Source organism: Anabrus simplex, chromosome X (genome assembly GCF_040414725.1).
Source record: "Anabrus simplex isolate iqAnaSimp1 chromosome X, ASM4041472v1, whole genome shotgun sequence".
Taxonomy (NCBI): domain Eukaryota; kingdom Metazoa; phylum Arthropoda; class Insecta; order Orthoptera; family Tettigoniidae; genus Anabrus; species Anabrus simplex.
This window is the reverse complement of record NC_090279.1, coordinates 196,813,432-196,819,622: the sequence shown is the minus strand read 5'-3', so window position 1 is coordinate 196,819,622 and position 6,191 is coordinate 196,813,432.

Here is a 6,191-nt window from a genome sequence, read left to right as displayed (position 1 = left end):
ACTTAAAAACATGCATGTTTATCTAGGGTAATTTCAGTGACAGTGGGAACTAATGTCAAGTAGAGATATATTATCCTCATTTTTATAAATAATTGGCTAATTACACACTAGCCAAGTATTTTGTCACTGACTGTTATATTTTTATTTATTCTTGTTAGTTTTCAGGGTACATAACTGGCTATAACTCAAGGCGAAGTGTAACAAATAACTTTCTGATGGGTGATGGAAATAATATGTAACCTGTAATTATTATGATGTGTTAGTTATATGTGAATCATTTAAATTATAAAATCACATTTTTATACATAAACTAATTAATTTGCAAGGTCATATTTTTGTATTTTTAGGTCATATTTGCTTTAATATTTTAAATAGTTTTGGGCCATTACAATCCACCCCGTGGTCATTATGTATTACGGCATGCTCTCCCACAGCAGATTTCTTCTGGCTAGCAAAGACGTTAAGTGTTTGCGATGTTCCTTAACCCTCGTTGTTATTTTCCTACATGTTTGGCCAATATAAACAGATCCACAGGAACAAGGAATCATACTTATTCCAGCATAGTTTAACCCAATAGTATCTTAAACAGATCGGAAGCAATTGCCTATGATGATATTAAGCTTAAGATGGTCTTGACAGTGGTGGTGGTGGTGATTATTGTTTTGGGCAGATCATCATCAGTGATTATTGTTTTAAAAGGAAGTAGAGCTAGATAACCATCCTCTATATAACTGTTAACATTAATCAGAGAGAGAGAAAAAATGGAACCGACACTTTGAAAAGTGAAGGCATCAGCCAAAGGAAGGCAAGGGCCACAAAGGGTGTGAAAATGAAAGATTCCCTAGGCCTCGAAAACCTAATTCCATCAGGGTCAGAAAAGAATAAGATTTGACTAAGGAAGGTTGGATAGGATACGTATAAGTGAGGAACCTGGCACAAGTAAGTGGAAGCAATGCCAGGACTCAGCTAAGGTCCCCATGATTGCCAAAGCACGCTCCCAAGTTGAGAGCGCCTGGGGGCCCCTTTCAGTCGACTCTTACGACAGGTAGGGGATACCGTTGGTGTTATTCTACTGCCCCCCACCCACAGGGGGCTCCACACTCAGTCTCCATGGAAAATTTAATATTTGGATGTAAGCTATTCAAGTGATCCAAAAATATGGATAATTCATGTTCACCCTGCAGCCAAATAACAAATGTGTTGACACATCTCGCTAATACAGAGCTCTTCAAAATCCTGCATATAAAAATTACTGATAACTGGTGCCAATGGTGAGCCCATGGCAACACCATCTATGTGTTCATATATTGTACCATGAAAACTGAAATATGTGGTGGTATGGCATGGTGAAACGGATGTCACAAGGAAAGATCTTACCCAACAGCAAGGAGATGCCCAGGATTTTAACCCTATTGAACAGAGAGACGATATCAAAACTGGCCAGATTATCATCAGGAGAGAAACACAGATTGGATAAAATGTCAATAAATTGGGATGAATTCCTGAAGGATGCCCCAAGAAGTTCTTCAAGGTATCTGGCCAGGTTGTACGTAGAGGAAACTGTACTATCGACAATGGGGAACTGTGGAAGTCTGCTCTTGTTAACCACGTGAGAAACGTCATTAGGAATAGAGTAAGCTTGAAGAAGAGACACTGTGTTCTTATCAATGGTGTTTAAAGGATCATTCTTCAGCGCCTTATAGGTGGGATCGCAGAGAAGGAAGTTCTTCTTAAATTCTGTTGTTATAATCAATGGTGTTCATAACTACATTCCATTTGCTCTTAGCATCGTTCAAGACCACCAAGTCTTAATTCATTTTCAGTTGTTTTACAGCATGCCACTCTTTGGAAGTAAGGTTAGGATGAGGAGGCTTGAAATGTCTGATAATGGTAGCAGTTTCAAGAAGAATCCCTTCAGCGATATGATTCGATGGTAAAGGTTTTACAGAAGATTCAATAACATAGATGATCTCCTCAATCAGAAGCTTAAGAGGTAGAAGAAGTATCCAAATTAGTGGATAGATTAACCACTATCTGCACTAGAAGAATTCAACTGTGCACTGTAAAACGAGAAAATTCGGATACCATACATGGCTAGCCCCAGATGAAGATGAAAACAATAAGGAAGCCATGCAAGGTCCAGGAGACCTAAGGAAAGATGAAGCTTATAAAGCTCACCTGAAACAGAATCCAGTTCTCTTCTCAAAGCAAGAATATGCTCTTGAGTGAGAGTAGCCTACCCTTCGTATAATTCTACGGGCCTGTGGCGATTCAATAGGATGCGTTATCACCGCGAATTTAGGGACTTTCTTATTTTTCTGACATCTAACACAAAAGGTAAGAGACGACAATATACGAGACCTTTTCTTTTTATTCGAAGACGTTCAAAACGTTTCACATCGTTGTGTATAACTCTTTCCACAGCGTTTCGTTATCTTAAAACGTAGACTTTCATGACCAATAAATAACATTTTTGGGATATTGGGACGTGTTGTTTCAACTATAATAGACAAAAGCGCTTCGAACTTGCTAACACGATCGTATTCAGCAGAGTATAGTGTCTTTAGGCGCAACAAAAATTACATCGGAATAATGGCATATTGTCCCTGGATTTGTAACTAGACTTATGATAGAAGGAAGACCCTGTTAAAAGTGTAGTTTTTTCCAGGGCCTCCGGTGCTCCGGACTCTGGGATAAAAATATTGACAACGGTCGTCCAATAAGGAAAGAGTTTTAACTTTTAATAGATGCGGCCGTAACGAGAACTACCGCTACTACCAGAAGTGCGACACGCTATGTTGCAAGCTGCTTATAAGCAGCCATCGGATGCAGATCGAGCAGGCAGTGGTTGCTAGATACCCATCAGCTGATTTGCCATTGACTCTACAACTTGTCATTATTTCCTTATGACAGTATTCGTATTGAAACTTTATTCCCTAAGCTACGAAATTCACCGATTTGACCAACCGACAGCATGCATTCGCAGCTATTAGTACCCGTGCCATTCGATTCCAGTATAGAAGGGCGCGTAATACCAGCTGAACATTTTCGCCCGGCGTTGTAACACTGCAGAAAACGGACTCAGCAAAAGTATTATAACGAACTCATAACATCCCTGCAATGTTTGTTACGCATACAACAATCACGAGCACTGAAATGACAGCGACGATGTACAGTATGCACGAAATTACGAACTTAAAAAAATCACAGGAATTAGCCAACTTGTAAAACTGGCCTTGTCTAAAAACAATATGTGAACCTCAGACAGCACGTATCAAATATAAATATAGGAATAATGACCGTACTAAACAGCATGCATAACACATAGGGTACGGTGACATCCGCGAAAGCAGTTATTTTCAACAAATAAAATACCGGTACACTTTTACTTACCCCTTGGACCACCTTCCTTTTTACCAACGCCTCCAGCTACAGCAGTACAAGACTGTGCTTAAAATAATAAGAGGAGAACATCTTTGTCGAAAAGATCTATGACATTTGCCACTATGTTTTCTCTTGCTTCGAATATACACTACGTCCGCTTTATTCTTCGGAGTTCCCTGAGATTTTTCCGAATTTGTGGTTATAACACATGCGAACAATACACACAAGTAAAGAAACAAAAACTTACGACAAATAAATAAACACCGAAGTTAAACCACTTGAATAATAAACATTATAACCAAAATATTAAACTGTTTAAAACACTAAAATAAAACTTATGTTACACACGAATCAACGGGAACAATAACGATCAAAAACAATACCAGAACGAAATGACGGTACTGTCAAGGGACGCAGGTAACACAAAGTACGGCTGAGCGACCGCAGGGCTCAAATGTCAAAACCCTTCTCTCATTGGACGTCAATAAAAAAAGAAGGCAGCCATGATCTACTCAGTCAACGACCCCTGAAACTATACAAAATCCGCGAGGTTGTAATTGGCAAATAGCAGGGTTGTCAGATACCTGAAATCAAAATACGGGACAGATGTGCGATCGAAGAAATCAACGGGCTTGCATTCCAGAAGTTATACACTTCGTTCCAAAATGATACGCTTATTATTATGCTGTCATCATAGTTCAGTTGATTAATGCGGTATATGCATTTACATTTAAACACAGACTGAAACTTACAGTGCCGAGCAAGTTGACCACGCGGTTTGAGTCATGTAGCTATGAGCTTGTATTCGGGAGACGATGGATTAGAACCCCACTGTCGGCAGCACTAAACATGTTTTTTCGTGATTTCCCTTTTGTGCATTGGAACCGTTCTTCCCTCAAACAGTAACTGAACAGGTCTTGTGTGTTTCAGGAAGTGTGCAATGAAGTTATCTCTTTTTCTATCCACCTCGGCAGTGTGATAGTTTAGCGCTATTAGCTGCAGTTCTCAGATGTTCGGGCTCGATTCCCAGTACTGACCGAAATTTAACATTGACGGATTCACGAGAGGGGACTTAATGGTCTCGTGCAACACCCAACGACCGATACAGGCGACCGTGCTTCCTGATGCTACGTTCAGGCTTAGGCTCGTCCCTACTGAAACTACGTTGCGCCGCGCTGTCCGCTTGAGAATTGGCGTACAAAAGCAAAGCGTTTATTAGTCCATTATGAAGCATCTGTACACCGAAGGACTAAAGACAGTAGATTTTAACAGACTTTAGGATATACGTTAGGTTTATTAAACTAAAAAATAGAAGAAATGACGGTAAATGAAGTGTAAAATTATTGGTGTTGCGCAACACTGCAACAATACCGCGAACTGCCTCTGATCAGCATAGATGATGATTATGCCGATACCAAAAGCAGTCAACTTGTTTGAGGTCGTAAAAAACTTTTCTGACATGACACACATGACCCTGGTCCTAGAGTTCCAGAAATGAAAAGCTAGCTCAGGATTGGATGGCAATGAGAATCGCATCAAACAACAACAACGGAACTTGAAACGGTAGCCCCAAGCTGCAGTGGAAACTGAAGAAGAAAACAGACGGTAGCGACATTTTGTTTATCGCTCCTAATTTCTAAATAATTTGAAGATGTCAAATAAAATAAAACTATAAAAAAAGGCTTAAAACTGTAATGCTTTTGACATAAACTAATATGGCTGGGAATATACAGTACCTACTCTACCACCTTGATGGCTGGAAGTCATCTACAAATTTGTGTTAGGGAAGTCGTAACAAAATGTGTTAGGGAAGTCGTAACAAAATGTGTGACGGAAGTGTAACCATGCTACTTTTTTTTTTTGCTAGTTGCGACGATGGGACAGGGAAGGGCTAGGAGTGGGAAGGAAGCGGCCGTGGCCTTAATTAAGGTACAGCCCCAGCATTTGCCTGGTGTGAAAATGGGAAACCACGGAAAACCATTTTCCGGGCTGCCGACAGTGGGGTTCGAACCTACTATCTCCCGAATACTGGATACTGGCCGCACTTAAGCGACTGCAGCTATCGAGCTCGGTTAGCAACCATGCAGGTGCACACGAAGCAAATGCTGGGGCTGTACCTTAATCAAATACAGTAGAAATACAGTCTCTACTGTATTTGCCTTAATTAACGCCACAGTCACTTCCTTCCCTTTTATATCTCATCATCACTATACGCAGGTGCGACGTAGAGCAAATTGTAAAAAGAAAGAAGGAAAAAGTCGTTTTAATACAAGCATACTATCATAGCCCACTTACTGGCACTGATCAGGTACCACACAGATTTTTTTTTTTTTTTCTTGGTAAATATGCGAACAGTAATTACTGTGGCTAATATGTTTAATCATTAGTTTTCTTGTTTCTCTGCTTTACCTCAAGTGATTTACTAGTGTCAGTGACCAAAGACTTCCTCAATGTTGTCAATATTGATTTCCGCCCATTCTCCTTGAAATGTTATTTCTTTTATTAAATGAACGAAGTTTCATAATAAAAGAAATCATTTGTTTCATCCGTTTGGAAATGGATTCTGCGTGCAACTCTTAAACTTGCACGCTTCTGCTTTAATAAGATAATTTCGCCAGGGTTCTGGAAATCCCCCTGTGGGTGGGGGCGGTAGAATAACACCCACGGTATTCCCTGCCTGTCATAAGAGGCGACTAAAAGAGGCTCCAGGGGCTCTGAACTTTGGAGCGTGGGTTGGTGCCCCAGGGGGCCCTTAGCTGAGTCCTGGCCTTGCTTCCACTTACTTGTGCCAGGCTCCTCAATTTCAT